Source organism: Hordeum vulgare, chromosome 2H, assembly GCF_904849725.1.
Source record: "Hordeum vulgare subsp. vulgare chromosome 2H, MorexV3_pseudomolecules_assembly, whole genome shotgun sequence".
Taxonomy (NCBI): Eukaryota; Viridiplantae; Streptophyta; class Magnoliopsida; order Poales; family Poaceae; genus Hordeum; species Hordeum vulgare.
This window is the reverse complement of record NC_058519.1, coordinates 127,197,406-127,220,436: the sequence shown is the minus strand read 5'-3', so window position 1 is coordinate 127,220,436 and position 23,031 is coordinate 127,197,406. Positions and strand designations below refer to the sequence as shown.

At 48.1% G+C, this 23,031-nt stretch overlaps 1 long non-coding RNA gene across 3 annotated transcripts; it reads left to right on the top strand.

Annotated features, from left to right (window-relative positions):
* On the top strand, window positions 1–22,252 carry LOC123425498. 3 transcript variants are annotated; one of them, XR_006621843.1, is made up of 6 exons: window positions 1–478; window positions 885–1,057; window positions 1,147–1,420; window positions 1,490–1,582; window positions 1,657–1,789; window positions 22,214–22,252. It is a non-coding gene; the product is annotated as an uncharacterized LOC123425498 (long non-coding RNA). The 3 variants fall into 3 exon arrangements; XR_006621841.1 differs by lacking the exon at window positions 22,214–22,252 and having other exon boundaries at window positions 1,657–2,068; XR_006621842.1 differs by lacking the exon at window positions 22,214–22,252 and having other exon boundaries at window positions 1,490–1,605; window positions 1,694–2,068.
* Window positions 22,253–23,031: the final 779 nt, after the last annotated feature.

Below are 23,031 nucleotides of genomic sequence, written 5' to 3'. Positions count from 1 at the left end.
TCCTCCCCACGGTCTCTCCTCCTCCCCATGGTCTCCTCCTCCCCACGGAAAAGAAATCAATATTTCTCAAATTGTAGCAAGCAAATTGGGGAATCAAATCTGGTGCGCTCACTCCATGGAATCTCTCCTCCTCCCCCTTGGGAAAAGAAACCGGATCTCTCTCAAATTGGAGCATCCAAGTTGGGATATAGATCAGGTTCGTCACTGATTTGTGTTGATTTTTTCCTGATGTAAAATTTGAATCGACCTTATCTTTTCAATTGTGTTTGGATTAATGATTTTCTCACGTACGCTCTCTGGACACTTCCTATATTTTCTCACGTACCCTCTCTGGGCACTTTGTGGAGATTGCAATGGAGCTCGACCAGGCCCATACGGCTAGCTTATATATTAACTACAACCTAACACAAACAGTCTCAACATCAAGGAGGCTCCTGTCGGCCGTGAACATCATTGCTGGTGAACCTTCTCCTATTTGGTACGAAAGCTTCATCGTTGCCCAATTTTAATTTTTCAGAGATTATTTGTTTCATTGGCTAAATCGTATTTTTTTGGCTATTCACTTCTTACTACTTACGAACTTAATGATGGGCAGGAGAAAATCTTTCTTTTCAAGTGAATCCTTGGATTTGGCAAAGAATAAGAAAGTACTAATCGACAAGATTGTATTTGCATACAATTCAATTTTATTCTGTTGCTTGCTCGCCCAGTTTTTAGAGAGATTATTTATTTCGTTTGTTCAATTTAGTAAAATTCTTAGGCTATGCACTTCATATCGCTTGCAAATTGCATGACAACCAATATCTAATCTTTCTTTCCGACTCAAGCCTTCGATTTGTCAGAGACTAAGAAAGTAGCGATCTTCCAAATTGTGTTTTTTACAGGTCAACTTCTTATGTTTTTGTTCAAAACAATGGCATACGATGTGCTCCATGATATTAGCAAATACAAGGATTCTTGGAAAGTCAAGGCAGAGTAATTAATTAGGCTATGGGATGCCATTAACCTCAGCAACAATGAACTTATTAGCCGTGACATGATACTACTTGATGAAGAGGTATGATTTTCCAACATAAACACACAACTCTGAGTTTTAACAGTTACTATAATATTGATGCATCTTCTCGCTGCACTATAATGTTTCAGGGCACTATGATACATGGCAAGGTAATGAAACATATGGTTAACAAGTTCAGACCATTGATCTAAGAAGGTTTAGTCTACATGATTGCAAATTTGAAGGTTACATCTGCAATTAGTTTCCGTCCAGTTGAAAGTGAAAAGATTTTATATTTCTTGCACATGACCAAAATTGAAGAGATAAAAGGTCTAAAAAATATCAGAATAGCAGAACAAAACTTCACGTTTTGTAGTATTGAAGTTCTTTCCACAAGAGACGACCAGAATATTTACTTATCTGGTATGATTCTATTTGTTTCCATTATTGATTTCCATGTTTCCTACATATTAATACCACTTTTCTTAGCAGATGTCATTCGCATAACAAGTTACATAGGCCATATTGAAGAAACACAAACAACCCTGGGATTTGAAAGATTCGAGATATTGTGCTTCGAATTGAGTGAGTACACTAAAAGCAATTAGGTAACTACAATTGTCATGGGTGATAATAGGTATTTCTCTTGGAACATACAGGGATCAAAAAATTAACATTAGACTATGGGGTAATCAGGTTGGCCAAGTTGATGAAGACTCTTTGGGCCATGTTGTCATAGTAACATCAACTACTGTCCGAAAACTGAAAGGTTTGCATTTGTATTAACAATGGGTAAGTATTTCTAGGAGTGTTTTTATACATAATTTGATATATCAAGTGCATGCAGAGTACTTACTGTCATCTACAGGTGCGACTACAGGGATAACCATGGAAATATATATATAGTACTCTCTATGTTTATCAATATAAGATGTTTTAGAGACTCAGGAGGAGTACATATAGTGCAGTGACAATAGAAAACCCCTGCAGATCGTATGTGTCGTGGTTTTGTCACGGCAGATGTCCTCGTGAAAGGACTTAGTACTGGAGCCATCGCACCTTGGTGACGACTCAAAGGGGTTAAGCGGGAGAGACACGGCGATTTACCCAGGTTCGGCCCCTCGAGAAGAGGTAATAGCCTACGTCCTGCTTTGTGTGTATTGATGTGGATTCGATTACAAGGAAAGCGTAACTCGCCCTAACCTAGCACTCGATGATTTCTAACCTGCCTCTCCCCCTCCAGACTCGCCTTTATATATAGGTCGAAGCCTTAGGGTTTACAAGAGTCCCTTCCTTTTTACAAATCGTGACCACCGCGGTCTCTAAGTCGCCGTCTTGTCGAACCTAGAGTCTTTCCATAAATCATAATCATCCTGCAACTTCGAACCGCCCGGCCAGAGGCCCAACTAGCCTTAAAGGATGAATCGCCTTAACAGTAACCCGGCCCATATTTGGCGGGTCACAACAGCAGGCAATATCCCCAACATTAGGCCCCAAATTGACTTGAATCTTCATGCCAATGTCTCCATTTTAGTCGAAGGCGATTCACTCTTCTGTGTTTCTCCTCGCACCAGAAATCTTAACTCGCCAATTGGTGCCGGAAAAAGTCTCTGAGCCGCCAAAGCATTTCCCATCAGTACTCTCCTTAGCCCTCGATTTTCGGGAACTCCAACACAATCTCAACGGATCTTTTGGGCGCATCATTATCCCAAAAATTTTGGATGTCATCATGGCGAATCTTTTCTTTCTCAACGGTTCCCGCTCACGGCGCCTCGATCCCCGCGCCCATCCTGATAAATAGGCGGAGGGGACAGGGCTGACACCGTCCACCTACCAGTCCCGTCGATTTCTCCACAATCATCACAGCGCGAAAAAAACGCTCCGCATCCCGAAGGCTCCGCCGCCGACCGCAATCTCTGCCTCCATCCGAAGAACTCCGGTGCTGTTCGCGAACAGTCGTCGCCCGAGGAACTCCGGCGCCGCTCGCAAACCGTCACCGCCCGAAGAGCTCCGGTGCCGCCCGCAAACCGTCGCCGCTTGGAGGAGCTCTGACGCCGCCTGCAAGCCATCGCCGCCGTCAGGCTCTGTCGCCGCCGAGGGTCCCTGCAACTCTCCTACAGCCTCGGCCATCGCCGGCCTTCCCCGACCAGGATCTTCAGGTTAGGCCACCATTTCCCCTCCTTTTAAGGGTAGATTTATCCCCTGTTCTTGCTTCCGCCATTGCCATGCTCCCGAAAACCTATACTCGCAACAAACTATCACCTCCGAACTGATTAGTCCGAACGCCATTAGGGCACCCAGCGCTTTGAACAGCTTTATCCATCTGCGCCCTTGCGGATTTTCTAAATGTACTAGTTTCTTTAAGCACGAGGCACCACCCTGATAACACATCGCTCATGTTTGGGCCATACCGGCGAGCCCTTATAACTGTCCAACAGATCCATTCCTCATTTACTGTTTGTAAAAAGCTGTTTTGGAAACCTCGTCCTTCCCTTAGTGTTTCGGAAAGAATAAACTTTACCACCCAACGTAGCGTCGCTTCCGAGAATAGCCCTGCTCCGATAGGTCGCCAAATCAACTCAACCCGGCCTCCCAGACTGGCGGGTTAAGCAGGAGCTAGTCCCGACTCACATAGTAAATGTTTCGAGACATGTAACACTAGTTTCTTGCCTATTTGTAGCATGGGTGCCGTTTTCAAGAGCGATTGGCTTCCTACCAAAGTCGATGATGCTATCTTGGCGAATTACGTGAAAGCGGGCTGCTTGGATCCTCAAGACGTCATTGGATGGCGCTCCGGGTTAAGAGAAGACCTCCCCAACCCCAAGGAAGGGGAGATAGTAGTTTTTGTGGAACACTTAGAACGGGGTTTTAAGCCGCCCGGATCTAAATTCCTTAGGGACGCTCTGCACTTCATGAATGTCCGACTCCAAGATTTGGGACCCAATTCCATAAGCAACCTAAGTCAATTCCAAGTCCTTTGCGAAGCTTATTTGCGGATCGAGCCTTCCGTCCCTCTGTTTTGGTACTTTTTCCACTTGAATCGCCAGACGGAATTCCATAATGGCCCCAGTTTGGAACTCGGCGGGGTCAACGTTCAGCGTCGCAGGGACAGTCCGTTTCCTTCGCTCACTATGCCTAGCCACCCCAAAGGCTGGGGTGAGTCCTGGTTTTACTGCAAAGAGACATCCCCTGCCGGCGAGAACAAACTTCTGGGCTACAGGCCAACCCGCCTTCCGATCAACTTTAAGCTCCCTGACAAGCTCACCGAGGAAGATGAGTCGGACTTCATCCCAATTCTGTCTGAGCTGAGATCCTTGACGAACAACGGTCTCACCGGGGTTGACTTGATCCGCTGCTGGGTCGAATGGCGGATCCTTCCTCTGAGCCGCCGAGATGGCCTGATGTGCGAATTCGACGGTACTCTGGACCACCCCCAATGCTACTTCCACACAGCACTAAAGGAAAAAGACATAGTCGCCGTCATTAGGAAGCTAACCGGTGAACCTGCAGCAAAATGCGGCCAAATCGGCCTTAAGCCCTTCTGCAAGATTAACCCGGCACCCAAGGTAACCAAAGCTAACTCGCCCTCAACTTTTATTTCATCTGCTTTACTTCCGTCATGACTTCATGCCTCATCCCTTTCCAGAAAGGCGACAAGTTCTGGTCTAGGAGACCTAAGAAACAAGCCATGAAGAGCGCTAAGCCGCCTTCCAAGAAAAACAAAGGCAAAGGTAAATCGGCTGCGGCCGAGCCATCGGAAGTCGACGAATCTCAAGCCGGCGATGCACTCTCAGAGGTACCAATGCGTCCTCATTTTCACCCGCCGCTTATCGCCTTTTAACTTTTATTTATCTCTCGCTCTTCTTATAATAGAATGAAGATAACGAAAGCCAGGAAGACTCTGTCGAGGTAATTTCCGTCTCCTCCGATTCATCTCCTTCTCCACCTAAGCCGGCCCGGCGAGTATGTGGGAAAGTACCTCTCTCACATCCAAATGCCCATTTGGACCCAAATTTCTTACTGAAGAAAACGCAGCACGCCTCGAGACGGAAAACGCGAAGTCATTCTGGCGACCTAACACCTGGCTTGCCAACAACCAACAAAAGGAAACCAAGCGAGGTACCTCCTTTTTCTTTATTTGAGCAACCATTGTTAGTGCTGTTTTGGATCACAGTCATAACCCGCCTGTATTATTGATGTACAAATTCTGCAGGATTCTCCCCCTACTTCTGGCGACTCAGTGATGTCGACCCTTCCACCAATGATCCGCATCCCGGGGTAAGTGTCTTGCCCTGATCCTTGAGAATAGCGCTTTTTTTAATGTTTTAACACACCTATCTCTCCCGTTAGGGCGCAAGCCAAAAAGAGGAAGACCAGTGGATCAATCCCTGACGCCACTTTTGAGCTTCCAAGGAAAGCTACTCCGACTCAAGAAGAGCCGAGTCAAATCGAACCGACAGTTCAAGCAAACCTTCCTGAGTCGCCCAAAGGATCAACGGATGTCCCTAGATCACCGGTCGTAATGGCGACAGCTGATGACCCAGATGCTGTAGTCATTACCGGTTTTGGCTTCTCCAAGCCGGCAGATACAATCCTCTCCAAGCATACAACATCCCCTGCTCCATCAATTCTCGAGTCTGGGCCTTCCAAGGCGAAACTTTCTGACTATGCAGGTCTGGAGTTTAAAGAACTCTGTTCTGGCTTCGCAAGTCGCCTGGAAGCGAGTTACGAGATGGAAAAGAATCTGCTGAAGATGTTAAATAACAAGCATGAGGTAAACTTTATATTCTATTATTATTCCCAATAACCCCCAAGGGCCGGGTCATCAATAAAATGATGAGTCGGGTCTTTTAAAAACTTCACGACCAGTAACCCCCAAGGGCCGGGTCATCAATAAAATGATGAGCCGGGTCTTTTTAAAAACTTCGCGACCAGTAACCCCCAAGGGCCGGGTCATCAGTAAAATGATGAGCTGGGTCTTGATTTCTGTATAATTTCCCTTGAGAAATTATACATTAGCCCCCAAGTGTCAGGGGTATTGCCTTGCAATAATTCTGAGACTTGTCTTTGGTTTAAATTTCGAACAGGAAAGCCTTGCCCAGACCGAACTAGCCCTGGGCGACTTAAGGAAAAACCTTGCTGTCCAACAAGATGCCCGAACTCAGTCAGAAGACAAATATAAGCTGGCTCTGGTTGAACTGAAAAGCTCAAAGTCGAGTTAGAAAGAACTGAGGCTGACCACAGCGCGGTTTTGACGAGAGCCGAAAAAGCAGAAGCAAAGCTGGCAACTGTGCAGCAGGAGCTATCCGGCTTAAAGCGCCATATTTCCAACATGACACAAGCCATCTTTGGTAAGCTTTACCTAACTCGCCAATCTTATCCTCTTCCTTGGGCGAATCCCTTAATGTTTAACTTACCGGTTTATTTAATTCACAGGCTCGAGAGTCGCCAATCTGCAAGATGACAGCGTGTTGATGCTGAAGGCGATCTATACACTACTGACGGAACAACTGTACACAGGCAGCGTGCTGACCGTCAAAGCTGTGATCGGTACAAAGGAGCCCATAACTTCTATCAAGAAGGTGCTTGGATATCTATCCACACTGCCTCCCCAGATCGGCGAGTTAACCCGGTCAGCCACCCGGAAGGGTGTCCTGACGGCTCTGAGTCGCTGCCTGGCGTATGCTCCAGAAATTAATTTGGAAGAAGTAGCTGCCGGCTTCCCTCAGCTTAAAGATGACGGCTCGGAATTCGTGGAGGAAGACTACCAGAAGGTTGTCAAGGATTCTCGACTGGCCGCGACTCAACTCGCCGCCAGCCTTGACTTGACAAAATATCAGGCGGCTTACGATGACAAGAATAAGAAGATCAGCCCGCCAACCTTCGTGGTGACCAACCTTATCCCTCGGCGACCCAAGAATCCCTTTGACTGGGAAACAGACCTGGCATCAATCTTGACCGATGAAGACGATTTTGCCTCTTTATCCAGATGCAATTGGGTCTTGGGCGATTTACAAATCGAAGCTGGTCAGAGCTCACGCCAGAACTTAGCGGAATAGGTTTTCCTTGAATTTGGCCCAAGAGCCATGTAATAGTCAGTACTATCTTTTGATGACATCTTCTGCAAAAAAAAATCCTTATACCGTTTTTGAGGCGGTTTAAAATATTTTGTTAACCTTTATCAGAATCGCCTGAAATGCTCAACTCGCCAAGGATGAAAACCTTGAGCACATTATCTGTGAAGATAAAAGAAAACACAAACAGTTTCAACGAGTAAGCAGTGAGGATAAAAATTTCCAAAGTCAAATCATAACACGAGCAACTTTGTTGGCTCATACGGTCGCGACAGGGGGGGGGCGAGTCAGAAAGCTCGTGCACCCACCCTTAATGCAGGTTTCGTCGGCTCATAAGGTCGCGACAGGGGGAGGCGAGTCAGAAAGCCCGTGCACCCACCCTTAATGCAGGTTTCGTCGGCTCATACGGTCGCGACAGGGGGAGGCGAGTCAGAAAGCTCGTGCACCCACCCTTAATGCAGGTTTCGTCGGCTCATAAGGTCGCGACAGGGGGAGGCGAGTCAGAAAGCTCGTGCACCCACCCTTAATGCAGGTTTCGTCGGCTCATACGGTCGCGACAGGGGGAGGCGAGTCAGAAAGCTCGTGCACCCACCCTTAATGTAGGTTTCGTCGGCTCATACGGTCGCGACAGGGGGAGGCGAGTCAGAAAGCTCGTGCACCCACCCTTAATGCAGGTTTCGTCGGCTCATAAGGTCGCGACAGGGGGAGGCGAGTCAGAAAGCTCGTGCACCCACCCTTAATGCAGGTTTCGTCGGCTCATACGGTCGCGACAGGGGGAGGCGAGTCAGAAAGCTCGTGCACCCACCCTTAATGCAGGTTTCGTCGGCTCATAAGGTCGCGACAGGGGGAGGCGAGTCAGAAAGCTCGTGCACCCACCCTTAATGCAGGTTCTGTCGGCTCATAAGGTCGCAACAGGATGCCATGAAATTGCTCTTTCTTTTTCTTAACGAAGAAACCCCCCGAGTCAGGGAAACATTATATTATTTCATAATAAAAAACTGGAAAACTTACAAAGCATGGCGTTTTAAGAACTCAAGTGTAATAAGGCCGCAAATGGGCAATATTCCAAGGGCGAGTTGACTCAGCCCCCGTAGTCGGTCGATCAGACCGAAGATCCATCAAGTAGTAAGAACCATTGCGGAGGTTCTTGCTGACAACGAAAGGTCCCTCCCAAGGGGGCGAAAGCTTGTGCATGCCTGCCCTATCTTGTATCAGTCGAAGCACCAAATCGCCTTCCTGGAAGGTCCGACTCTTCACCCGGCGACTGTGATAACGCCGCAGATCTTGCTGATAGATCGCTGAACGAGACACTGCTAAGTCACGTGCCTCTTCCAAGGCGTCCAAAGAGTCCTGACGCGCCAGCTCGTTGTCCTGCTCCACATATGCGGCGACTCTAAGAGAATCATGCCTTATGTCAGTAGGGAGGACGGCCTCTACACCATAGACCAAGAAGAAAGGGGTGAACCCCGTGGAGCGATTCGGGGTGGTTCGGATGCTCCATAATACCGAAGGTAACTCCTCCACCCAACATCCTGGAGTTCTTTCCAGGGGAATTATGAGTCGAGGTTTGATCCCTCGCAAAACTTCCTGATTCGCCCGCGGCCTATCCGTTTGACTGCGGGTGAGCAACCGCAGAGATATCAAGCCGGATATGTTCACGGCGACAGAAATCCAGCATCGCTCCTTGGGATAAGTTAGTACCATTGTCTGTGATGATACTGTGCGGATATCCAAAACGGAAAATTAGCTTCTTCAGAAATTTTACCGCAGTCTCCGCGTCGCAAGCCCCAACTGGCTCCGCCTCAATCCACTTAGTGAATTTATCAACCGCCACCAACAAGTGAGTTTTCTTGTTGGAGGACATCTTAAAGGGACCTACCATGTCCAGCCCCCAGACCGCGAAAGGCCAAGTAATGGGGATCATCCTCAATTCTTGAGCCGGCACATGAGCCTGTCTCTCGTATCGTTGGCACCCCTCACACCGCCGTACTATATCTTCTGCATCTGCGTGAGCCGTCAACCAGAAGAAACCGTGTCGAAAGGCTTTTGATACCAAAGAACTTGACCCGGCGTGATGTCCGCAGTCTTTAGAATGGATGTCATTAAGGATCGTGCATCCTTCCTCGGAGGAGACGCACCGCTGAAAGACCCCTGAAGCACTTCGTTTATATAGCTCACCGTTAATGATGACCATGGACTTGCTACGCCGAACAATCTGGCGAGCCAAAACTTCGTCAGTGGGTAACTCGCCACGGGTAAGATAAGCTAGATAAGGAAGAGCCCAATCCGGAGCGATATGGAGAGCCGCCACAAGCCGAGACTCGGGATCTGGTATCGCCAATTCCTCCTCCGTGGGTACAGTCACGGACGGTTTATGCAAGATATCCAAGAAGACATTAGGGGGGACCGGTTTTCTCTGTGAGCCGAGTCGCGAGAGGGCATCAACTGCTTCGTTGAGTCGCCGATCAACATGATCAACCTGGTATCCATGAAAATAGCCCGCCACGTCAGATACGGCTCGCCTATAAGCCGCCATCATAGGATCTCGAGAGTCCCAGGTGCCCGAAACCTGTTGCGCCACCAGATCTGAGTCCCCAAAACATCTGACTCGGGTTAGGTTCATCTCTTTTGCTAGTCGCAAACCGTGGAGCAGAGCTTCATACTCTGCCGCATTATTTGTACAAGGGAACATGAGCCGGAGGACGTAGCAGAACTTATCTCCTTGAGGGGATATCAACACCACACCAGCCCCCGAGCCCTCCAACTGCCTGGATCCATCAAAATAAATAGTCCAATAGGTAAGGTCAGGGTGATCTTCCGGAGCCTGAAGCTCCGACAATCATTGACGAAATCAACTAGTGTCTGGGACTTGATGGCCGTGCGGGGGGTATACTGGATGTGATGTGACCCAAGTTCTATCGCCCATTTGGCGATTCGCCCTGTTGCCTCGCGGTTTTGGATGACGTCGCCGAGGGGCGCGGAACTGACCACGGTGATTGGGTGTTCTTGGAAATAATGTTTAAGCTTCCGACTCGCCATGAACACCCCATAGACCAGTTTTTGCCAATGGGGGTATCGTTGTTTGGAGAGAGTTAACACCTCACTGATAAAGTACACCGGGCGTTGTACCGGGTATTCCTTTCCTTCCTCCTTTCTTTCGACGACCACGGCCACGCTGACTGCTTTGGAATTCGCGGCGATATACACGAGCATAGGCTCCTTTTCGGTCAGGGCCGCCAGGACCGGCGGGTTAACCAGTTGATGTTTCAAGGCCTGAAGTGCCTCGTCGGCTTCCTCTGTCCACACGAATCGGTCAGACTTCCTCAACAATTGATAGAGCGGAATCGCCTTTTCTCCGAGGCGGCTTACAAAACGACTGAGAGCCGCGATGCGACCCGCCAATCGCTGAACTTGGTTAACATTCGTCGGCTTGCCGAGGGAGGCAACCGCTTCAATTTTGTCCGGGTTAGCCTCAATGCCGCGGTTCGATACCAAGAAACCCAGTAGTTTTCCCGCAGGTACGCCGAAAACGCACTTGGTAGGATTTAGCATCATCTGATATACCCGTAAATTATCAAAGGTTTCCTTAAGGTCTTCCAGAAGTGTCTCCTCCCGGCGGGTCTTGATCACAATGTCGTCAACATAAGCATGGACGTTGCGGCCAATTTGGCTGTGAAGACAATTCTGGATGCAACGTTGGTAAGTCGCCCCTGCGCTCTTGAGCCCGAACGGCATGGACACATAGCAAAAGGCCCCGAAGGGGGTTATGAAAGCAATCTTTTCTTGATCTTCCACAGTCATTTTGATCTGATGATAACCTGAGTAAGCGTCCAAAAAGCACAATCGTTCGCATCCCGCCACCGAGTCAATGATTTGGTCGATGCGGGGAAGAGCGAAAGGATCCTTGGGGCAAGCTCTGTCGAGGTCCGTATAGTCAATACACATACGGAAAGTGCCATTCTTCTTGAGTACTAACACCGGGTTAGCTAGCCATTTGGGGTGAAAGACTTCCACGATGAACCCGGCGGCTAAAAGACGGGCGACTTCCTCTCCAATCGCCTTCTGTCGCTCCTCGTTAAACCTACGGAGGTATTGTTGGACAGGTTTGCATTTTGGGTCAATATTAAGATGGTGCTCAGCGAATTCTCTCGGTACACCCGGCATGTCAGAGGGTTTCCATGCGAAGATGTCCCGATTCTCACGGATGAATTCGATGAGCGCGATTTCCTATTTGGGGTCCAGACCCGTCCCGATGGTAAACTGCTTGGATGAATCGCCAGGGACGAAGTCGACTGTCTTCGTGTCATCCGTTGGTTTGAACTTGAGGGGCGACTCGGAATCTGTGGTCGGTTTCTTGAGTGGTGTCATGTCCGCCGGGTCAACATTGGCCCGGTGGTTTTTGAGCTCTTCTGCCGCGCAGGCGACTTCCGCGTAGGCCGCGTCTCCTTCCTCACACTCCTTTGCAATCCTTCTATCTCCGTCGATCGTGATGGGCCCTTTAGGACCGGGCATTTTGAGCTTGATGTAGACGTAGCACGGGCGGGCCATGAAGCGAGCGTAAGCCGGTCGTCCGAACAGCGCATGGTACGGGCTTTTTAATTTGACCACCTCTAAGACCAGAGACTCCGACCTGTAGTTCTGTGCAGTTCCAAACGCTACTGGGAGCCTGACCCGGCCAATCGGATAGGCGGATTTGCCCGGGACGATGCCGTGGAAAACTGTGGTTGAAGGCATCAAGTCCTTCTCTAATAGATTCATCCTCCGGAAGGTGTCGAAGTATAGGATATTAATGCTGCTGCCACCATCCATCAGTACTTTCGATAGAGTGTAGCCCGCCACTTGGGGAGCCACGACCAAGGCCAGGTCGCCCGGGTTATCTATTCTCGGCGGGTGATCCTCTCTGCTCCATGTTATGGTCTGTTCGGACCAGTGGAGATATCTGGGAACTGTCGGCTCAATTACGCTGTACGCCCGGTGATTTACCTTTTTATCACGTCTGCAAGCATTAGTGGTGAAAACATGGTATTGCCCATTACTTAGCTGTTTAGGATTGTTGCGGAAGCCCCCATGGTCATCCTGGTCCTGCGGAGCCCCCTGCGGGGGCGGCTGCTGGAAGACTCCTGGCGGGTTGTACCGCCGGTGGTGGTGCACCGGGTATTGGCCGCCGCCTGGCTGCGCCCCCCCCCCCCCCCTGAGCCTCTTGTTCGGGAAAACCGCCGAAGGGGTTGTGCCTTTGGTTGGGCGCGGCGAGTTGGTCTTGGCGACGGTTCGGGTCTTCGCTCTGGCTCTTCTTGATCGCCTCGGCCCGAAATTCCCGCATCACGAAGCAGTTCTCCCAGGAGTGGCCCACCGGGCCGTCGGCCGTGGCGTGGTGCGGGCAAGGGCCTTTGAGCAGCTCTTCGTAGTTACGCGGTCTTTTTCCGCTGAAGCCTCGATTCTTCTTTTTCCCGTCATTGGCGTTGGTGTTGGCAACCAGATCCGAGGGCTCCTCATGCGGCCTACGCTTGCCGTTGGTCCCCTGGTTATGACAGTTGCGGCCTTGGAGGCGGGTATGCTTATTCGTTGAATCGCCCTTCTTGGGCGAGTTACCCTTACCATCCTCGCCGGGATCCTTGGTATCATCGGCTTCGGCGTACCTAGTGAGGGTATCCATCAGCTCGCCCATATCCTGAACTTTCCGTTTGAGTCGCCCCAGCTTCTGGACCAGTGGTTCGTAGTGGCAGCTGTGCTCGAGGATAAGCACAGCTTGCGCTTCCGTGATGCCATCCGATGAATGGATAATTTCCGCGACTCGCCGTGACCAATGATGCGCCAACTCATCCGGGCGTTGCACGCAGTGTTGTAAGTCGACGATTGTCATCGGTCGTTTGCAGGTTCCCCGGAAGTTTTTGATGAAACGTTCCTTTAACTCGGCCCAGGACTGGATAGAATTGGGGGGTAAATTCTTCAACCAAGTGCGTGCCGATCCCTCGAGCATCATGGTGAAGTATCTGGCGCAAACCGCCTCGTTTACGTCGAGCATATCCATGGCGATCTCACTTCTGGACGTCCCGCCGGCTCCATCGCCCCCGGCGGGGTTCGGTGCGGGTTGAGTCGCCCCGGCCATGTAGATGGCGATCTGGCGGCGGGTTCGATCGAGGATTTCCGGATCCATGGCCAATGACAAGCCCCCAAGACCGTCTCCGTGGAGGGACTGGATGGATTTGGAATCGCCCATGGATGACTCGTCGTCAGAGTTGACGGGGGTGACCTCCTGAGCCGCCGCGCGCTCTGGTTCCTCCGATCCCTGTGTGAAACCCACAAAGACCGGGCGGGTCAGATTCCGGGTTATGACTGGATGAACGTACCTGGCCGGCTCGACGATGTCGGAGGAGGTGTCTGACTCAGGAACGGGTGACCCGATCATGCCGATGAAGACGTTGATCTTGCCGAAGGGGACCCTGTAGCCTCATTCGAGAGAATTTGCTTCAGGTCCCCATCGCCTGTTGTCGATGTAGGCTATGCCGCGTCGGCTCCAAGTCATGAGCGCCGCCGCATAACTCCCAGACCCTGGTAGGGCTCCCTTTGAGAACTCAACTCCACCGTGCGCAAGCCCCACGGTGGGTGCCAACTGTCGTGGTTTTGTCACGGTAGATGTCCTCGTGAAAGGACTTAGTACTGGAGCCATCGCACCTTGGTGGCGACTCAAAGGGGTTAAGCGGGAGAGACACGGCGATTTACCCAGGTTCGGCCCCTCGAGAAGAGGTAATAGCCTACGTCCTGCTTTGTGTGTATTGATGTGGATTCGATTACAAGGAAAGCGTAACTCGCCCTAACCTAGCACTCGATGATTTCTAACCTGCCTCTCCCCCTCCAGACTCGCCTTTATATATAGGTCGAAGCCTTAGGGTTTACAAGAGTCCCTTCCTTTTTACAAATCGTGACCACCGCGGTCTCTAAGTCGCCGTCTTGTCGAACCCAGAGTCTTTCCATAAATCATAATCATCCTGCAACTTCGAACCGCCCGGCCAGAGGCCCAACTAGCCTTAAAGGATGAATCGCCTTAACAGTAACCCGGCCCATATTTGGCGGGTCACAACAGCAGGCAATATCCCCAACAGTATGTGAAAGAAGATCAGACTGTGTTAGCCTGTTAGTTGAGTTGATGTGTCGATGAAGGCCTCCCTGCCTGATGAGCTGATGCTGAGTAAACGTACTCGCTGCATCCGGTGCCTACAAATGTGGCAAAGGAAACTTGATTGAAACATGTTTAACTGTACGTGCTAAACATATATTTTTTTAAAGGAGCTCATGTTTTGACTATCAGCTTGCGTGTGTTTTAGAATTGAGTAGTGCGATTTCATAAGTGTCAGCTTTCTATGTATCACAGGTGAGAAAGATCCAATATAAACATAGACATCTATGTCATATACTCGTGCACATATGTATGTTGCCTAATGGAAAATAGTATCACCTAAAGATGTAGTGTAGATGACCTTTCTTTATTACCTAGCAATTCAGATCAGATTTCACAAGTAGTACTACAAAATTAGAAGAATCTAATTGCTAAATAAAATATTAGAAAACGTAATTTGGTAACCATGCTATGCATGTCATCTAAATCTCTGTTAACTGAACAGAGCATACCAATAAATGGAGATATTTAGAAAATAAATATATAAAAAAATTCATATATACAAAGGATCAGCGCACATTCATATCTATTAGACTTCTGAGAAAGAATGAAATAACCAAAAGAGAGAAGATGCGAATAATCAATAGAGAGAACACACGGGAGATTTTACAGAACAAATATAGCAAATGGTCACGTGGTTGCCGTATTTGTTTGCTGCTGATGCTTATAGTAGATGGATAAGATAGGCTCATTTGTTTGATGCATAGATAAGAGTCGCCGCTGGTGTATAGTAGATGGATAAGATAGGCTCATTTGTTTGATGCATGGATGAGAGTCGCCGCTGGTGTTGCTGGATGTAGAAAATCCGGTCATATTACAGATTCAACAGGGACGATCTTTTTTTTTGGAAAAGGAGGATAACCCCCGGTCTCTGCATCTGAAAGATGCATGCGACCATTTTATTGATTAGGGTAGCGGATCCTGACAAAACAACTTGTTCAGAATACGCTTTACCGCCAACTGATAAGTAGTTTCTAGCTGCAAGCAAATAAGGCAGGCAATCTATAAAATAAAATATCATATAAAATTACTCCACTATTGCCTTTTGTAAAGACTCGGTATCTGGCCGCCTCTGCTTTGGCAGCTTGTTCAGCTTCATACTTCACGTTTTGTAAATAGATACTATTGCCTTTTGTAAATATCAGAATAGCAGAACAAAGCTTCACGTTTTGTAGTATTGAAGTTCTTTCCACAAGAGACGACCGGAATATTTACTTATCTGGTATGATTCTATTTGTTTCCATTATTGATTTCCATGTTTCCTACATATTAATACCACTTTTCTTAGCAAATGTCATTGGCATAACAAGTTACATAGGCCATATTGAAGAAACACAAACAACCCTGAATCCGAGGACCTTACAAAGTAGTACAACAATATGCCTGAATCCGCCATCTTGACAACATCTGCCGTTATTCCTATCCATATGATGAAGGGGTGCAAGCTGAGCCAAATACCCAGACCTCTCACCTAAGCCTAACATTTAAAACCGGAGGCCCCGACCGAGCCACATACCGGGTCAGGGACACAAACCGGTCTGACGCACTCACATGTGTCGCCGCCACCATCTTCCACGGGTACATCTTCAGAGCAGATTGATGTGCCAGCCTTTGCAGGTGCCTCCGCCATCGATGCCACCATGACGCCAGACGACGACCTCCAGCTACGTGAGTCCATCTCCAAGTAACGGACGGAGATCCATGTTAGGATAGGGCCGCACCACTGCCGTCGCCCACCACCCACAAGCGCCACCCAACCCCAGGGTTCCCAAAGCGGCGCCTTCAAGAAGGGAACGACGCCGTGAGCGCCGCCGCCGCCCAACAAAGTAAGGGCTTTCGCCCAGGAGACCTAGGGGAAGGGGAAGTGAGGGGATCAGTCCATACCGACGCCTCCAAGGAGAATGGTCGAATGGTCGTCGCTCTAGCCAGTGTTGCGATGCGGTTCACGACGAATGACCAATGAGAGGTTACTGATGCACACCGTCAATGAGAGCTACCGGCGCAGCCACTCTCATGGGCCAATTAGGCGAGCGGACTAGACAGGACTGTAGCGCCGACCGCGAACACCGTACCCGTCCCTGACCCTATGAAAAAATCTGCCACTCATTAGAATGCGCACATTAGTGTATAGAGGAATATAAATATATTATCCCCTCCGTAAAGAAATATAATCAAAAAAATTAGTCTTTAGTGATCCATAAATGCTCCTATAAATAAATTAGGTGTTACAAATTAAAGGAAGTGTGTAATAAAATTATATAGGACCAATATAATTTAACTACATAGGAAAATGACTAAAAATCAGGATAATTATTTATCCAATTTGCCTCAAGAGTTCTCGAATGAGTTCTAAAATCAACCGTTATCGACCAAAGTGGTAAGTTAAGAAATATAATGCTAATTTCAATAAAAATAAAAATAAAAATATAAAATGATTGTTGTTTGTCAAAAGAATAAATTTATCAATCTTTGTATTCAAAAGTACTATATTCAAACCCAGATGTTTTTACAATCGATCTAAATTCATTACTATAAGTACTGATGTAGATACGTAAACATATAAACATGAAATGTATTCTATGAAAGTTTATGTGTTATACACAACGATAAACATGCTAGCCCGTGCGATGCACGGGTTGGCGACTAGTTACTACTAAAGCTATAACCTAGCAATATAGTAAACGCATCTGCAAGCACAAACGTTAGTTTAAAGCCAACCCTATGGCTCCTGTCGGTTGCCGTAGCATCGACGTGTAAGTCGATATTTAACTATTACAACATGATCATCTCATACATCCAATATATCATATCATGTCTTTGGTCATATCACATCACATGCATACCGTGCAAAATCAAGTTAGACGTCCTCTAATTTGTTGTTGCATGTTTACGTGGCTGCTATGTGTATTTAGTATGATCGCATCTTACTTACGCAAAGCCACAACGGTGATATGCAATTTGCTATTTAACCTTCTCCAAGGACCGCCTCGGTCAAATCCAATTCAACTAAAGTTGAAGAAACATACACCCGCCAGTCATCTTTATGCAACAAATTGCATGTTAGTCGATGAAACCGGTCTTTCGTAAGCGTACGAGTAAGGTTGGTCCGGGCCGCTTCAGTCCAACAATACCGCCGAATCGAGAAAAGACTAAGGAGGGCAGCAAATCAAACATCAACACCCACAAACTCTTTTGTGTTCTACTCGAGATATCATCTACGCATGAACCTAGCTCATCATGCCACTGTTGGGGAACGTAGGATGGGAAACAAAAAAAATCCTACGCACACGCAATACCTATCCATGGTGATGATCATCTACGAGAGGGGAGAGTGAATCTACATACCCTTGTAGATCGCAAAGCGGAAGCGTTAAGAAACGCGGTTGATGTAGTGGAATGTCTTCGTGATTCAAATCAATCTCGTCCCACGATCCGTCCTGATCTAGTACCGAACGGGCGGCACCTCCGCGTTCAGCACACGTACAACTCGATGATGATCTCCGCCTTCTTGATCCAGAAAGAGATACGTGGAAGTAGATGAGTTCTCCAGCAGAGTGACGACGCATCGGTGGTGGTGGTGATCTATTCCTGCACGGCTTCGCCTAAGCACTGCAAAAATCCGATCTAGAGGAAGAACTACGAACTAGAGGAGAGGGTTGCACGTGGCTGAAAATTGTGTGTCAAAAACCCTAAAACCACTAGTATATATAGGAGGAAGTAGGGGCTAGCCTTCAGCACCAAGGAGAACCTCCTTGGGCTCGGCCGACGCTAGAGAGGAGGAGTCCTCGTGCAATCCTACTTGGACTAGGAGTCCTCCCCAAGTTGTCCACCTCTTTTGGTTTTTTTCCACTTTTACCTCATGGGCTTTCTCTGGTTGACTAGTCAGCCCACTAAGAGCTATTGTGCCACCATGAAGTCCATGTGGCCCTCTTGGGGAGTGGTGGGACCACCTGGTGGGCCCTCGGTACACATTCGTCACTCCCGGTACACTGTCGGCAATGCTTGAAATTCTTCCGGAATCCAAATACCTATATATCAATCTTCATTTCCGGACCATTCTAGAAACCCTCGTGACATCCGGGATCTCATCCAGGACTACGAACAGAACTTTGGTCACCAGCACCTATAACTCGACTATACCAAAAACGTCACTGAACCTTAAGTGTGCAGACCCTGCGGGTTTGAGAACTATGCAGACATGACCTAAGACACTCCCTGGTCAATATCCAATAGCGGGACCTGGGTGTCATATTGGATCCTACGTATTCTACGAAGATCTTATCGGTTGAACCTCTATGCCAAGGATTCATATAATCCCGTATACCATTCCCTTTGTCCTTCGGTATGTTACTTGCCCGAGATTTGATCGTCGGTAACCCTATACCTATTTCAATCTCGTTACCGACAAGCCTCTTTACTCGTTCCGTAATACAAGATCCCATGGCCAACTCTTTAGTCACATTGCTTGCAAGGCTTATATGTAATGTTGTATTACCGAGTGGGCCCCAAGATACCTCTCCGTCACATGGAGTGACAAATCCCTGTCTTGATCCATGCTAACCTAACGGACACCTTCGGAGATACTTGTAGAGCACCTTTAGAGTCACCTAGTAACGTTGCGACGTGTGAAACACACAAGGCATTCCTCTGGTGTCAGTGAATTACTTGATCTCATGGTCATAGGAATAAATACTTGACATGTAGAAAACAATAGCAACAAAATGACACGATCACATGCTATGTTCATAGCTTGGGTCTTGTCCATCACACCGTTCTCCTAATAATGTGACCCCGTTATCAAGGGACAACACTTGCCTATGGCCAGGAAACCTTGACCATCTTTGATCAATGAGCTAGTCAACTAGAGGCTTACTAGGGACAGTGTGTTGTCTATGTATCCACACATGTATTTGAGTTTCCAATCAATACAATTCTAGCACGGATAATAAACGATTATCATGAACAAGGAAATATAAAATAACCAATTTATTATTGCCTCTAGGGCATATTTCCAACACTTCTTGCGTGAAAAATGGGACATATTTGCCTGCCACCCCTCAGGCATGCCAGGAACCCCTCGAGGGCTGGCGGAACACAGCTTGAACATAATTGCTGGCTTCAAGCATGTCAAACAAGCCCTACGCCGATTTTCCAAACCAAAGTGTCAAGCTATGGGTGAAGAACTTGTCAAGCTCCTGGAAGCCGGGTTGAACAGAGACATTAAACATCCCGACTGGTTGGCAAACCTGGTCATGGTACCAAAGAATGAAAAATCTTGGCAGCTATGTGTCGATTTCAAGGACCTAAACAAAGCCTGCGCCAAGGATCCTTTTCCGCTACCTCGAGTAGACCAAATTATCGATGCAACAACTAGACACGGCTCCTTGTGTTTCCTTGACACCTACTTCGGATATCATCAGATCAAAATAAAGGAATCTGATCAGGCCCGAACCTCCTTTATAACACCCTACGGGCCATTCTGCTTCAACACAATGTCTTTCGGGTTAAGGAACGCGGGCGCCACTTACCAGCGCATGATCTAGACATGCTTGATGAAATAGATCGACAAAACTATGGAGGCATACGTGGACGACGAGGTCGTTAAGAGCAGACGCGTTAGCCAGTTGGTAGACGACCTCAGGGAAACCTTCTCCAACCTACGTGCATACGATATATGGCTTAATCCGGATAAGTGTGTCTTCAGAGTCCCAGCTGGCAAACTCCTCGGATTTATAGTGTCACAAAGAGGAATCGAGGCCAATCGGCCAAAATTCGAGCACTGTCACAACTTGCCATCCCAACAGAGCTACATCATGTCCAAAAGTTGGCACGTTGCATGGCGGTCTTAAGCCGATTTATACCTCGCCTCGGTAAGAAGGCCCTCCCGCTATATAGGTTGCTGAAGAAAAATAGAAACTTCAAATGGACTGATGAGGCCACGACGACTGTGAAGGAAATCAAGGCGATACTGGCTAGCACCCCATCCTAGCAGTACCCTTCACAGGGGAGCCGATGTTGCTATACATATCAACCACCAATCAAGTGGTCAGTGCGGTCCTCGTCGTAGAACGAGAAGCTGAGGGTCAACAACTATGGATACAAAGGTTGGTCTATTACGTATCTGAAGTGCTAATTCATGCAAAACCAGGTACCCGCACTAGCAAAAGATTGCTTACAGAGTGTTTATGTCATGACGCAAACTTAGACACTATTTCGAGGAATGTGCGGTCAATGTGACTTCAGAAGTACCACTGAGTGAGATCATTAACGATAAGGATGCCACCGGACGAATTGCCAAATGGGCCATCGAGCTCCTGCCGTTTGAGATTACCTACAAGCCATGACAATCTATCAAATCTCAAGTCTTGGCCGACCTCATCTTTGAATGGACTGAGGCCGAATTCCCCAAAGTGTATAGCACTTATGCTCATTGGACCATGTATTTTGACGGGTCCAAAACTCTCACCGAACTGGGGGGTGGAGTGATTCTCACATCCCCTAGCGGGGATAATGTTTGGTACATGCTACGGATCATGTATGCTGACTCGAATAATGCAACAGAATACGAGGCGCCATTACACGGTCTCCATCTGGCAGCGTCAATGGGCATGCAATGGCTTGAGGTGCGAGGATACTCTAACCTTGCTATCTCACAAATCAACGGTGAATTTGATGCAAAAAATTCGAAGATGGCAACATATAGAACGTCATCCTCAAGATATCGGCACGATTTGAGGGGTTGGAGTTCCACCACGTCTCAAAAGACAACAACCAAGCCACAGACGTTCTCGCCCGCTCAGGCACAAAGCGCAACCCTGTCCCCAGCAACATATTCCTAGAACGGGTGTTTAAGCCATCCATGGTATGGTAGGACGAAGAGGGTAGCGCAGGAGCCGATGGTGTAGAGTAGGTTATACCACCTACAACCGAGTAGGATGATCAAATCATCGACGGAACTTCAATTGAAGAAACGCCCTCGGCCCACGAGGTCATGGCAGTAATCGCGCCATGGATCGAACCCTTACTTGCTTATCTCCTGTGCAAGGAACTCACCGATGAACAGACCGAGGCATGACGTATCGTCGACCGATCAAAGGATTACAAGATCCACGAGGGTGAGCTATATAAAAAGAGCACCACGGGAGTCCTCCAACGGTGCATATCCGAGGAGGAGGGAAGGCAGCTTCTGGCTGAAGTACACGCCGGTATGGGCGGTCACCATGCAGCAGCTCGGGCCCTGGTCAACAAGGCTTTCCGAGCTGGTTTCTTTTGGCCGACAGCCTGAGAGGACTCCCACGTGCTCGTTCAGCATTGTGCGGGGTCTCAAATCTTCACAAATCAAATCCACGTGCTCACGACACCTCTTCGGACAATCTCGATCATGTGGCCCTTTGCGTTCTCTAGTCTAGATATGGTAGGCCCCCTTAAAGGGGGGCTAGGAAAAAGAAATACCTCCTGGTCATGGTCGACAAGCTTACCAAATGGATTGAAGCAAAGCCTATTAGCTCCGCCAAAGCCGGGCAATAATCGAATTCATTTCCGGTGTCGTACACCATTATGGTGTCCCGCATAACAAAATAATAGATAACATATCATATTTCACCACCGAAGAGGTCAAAGATTGGTGCGCAAACTTGGGCATCAAGCTCGACCATGCCTCCGTATACCACTCGCACACCAATGGACAAGTCGTAAGAGCCAATGGGCTCATTATGAGTGGTATTAAACCTTAGTTGGTCTGCTCTCTTGAAGAATCCAACTGCCAATGGGCGGAGGAGCTCGACTTCATACTATGGGACTTGCGCACTGATACGTCTCCAACTTATCTATTATTTTTTATGGTTTCATGCTATTATCTTGTCAAACTTTGGATGTTTTGCATGCCTTTTATATATTTTCTGGGACTAACTTATTAACTCAATCTCAAGTGTCAGTTCCTGTTTATTCCATGTTTTTGATCCCTTTCAGAGGAGATTTTGAAACAGAGTCCAAACGGAAGAAAATCCCCGAAATGATTTTTTTCGTAACGGATGAAGATCGGGAAGCTTGAGAGCCAAGGCAGGGGAGCCTCAGGGGCCCCACAAGCCCCCACCCCGTGGCTAGGGGGGAGGTCGCGGCCCACAGGCTTGTGGGCCCCCTGGGCGCCCTCTTCCCTAGGGGTTGCACCTATATATTCCCTAAAAATGCCAAAAAAATCAGGAGATCATCGAAAGTACTTTTCCGCCGCCGCAAGCTTGTGTCTCCACAAGATCCCATCTGGGGCACGTTGTGGTTCCCTGCCGGAGGGGGGATTCGGACACGGAGGGCTTCTTCATCAACACCATGACCTCTCCGATGATGTCTGAGTAGTTCACCATAGACCTATGGGTCCATAGCTAGTAACTAGATGGCTTCTTCTCTCTCTTGGATCTTCAATACAAAGTTATCCATGCTCTTCATGGAGATCTATCCGATGTAATCTTCTTTTGCGATGTGTTTGTCGAGATCCGATGAGTTGTGGATTTATGATCAGATTATCTACGAATCTTATTTGAGTTTCTTCTGATTTCTCTTATGCATGATTTTATATCCTTGTAATTCTCTTCGAGTTGTGGGTTTTATCTGGCCAACTAGATCTATGATTCTTGCAATGGGAGAAGTTCTTGGTTTTGGGTTCATACCGTGCGGTGACCTCACCCAGTGACACAAAGGGTAGCGAGGCACGCATCGTGTTGTTGCCATGAAGGGTAAAAAGATGGGGTTTTCATCATTGGTTTGAGATTATCCCTCTACATCATGTCATATTG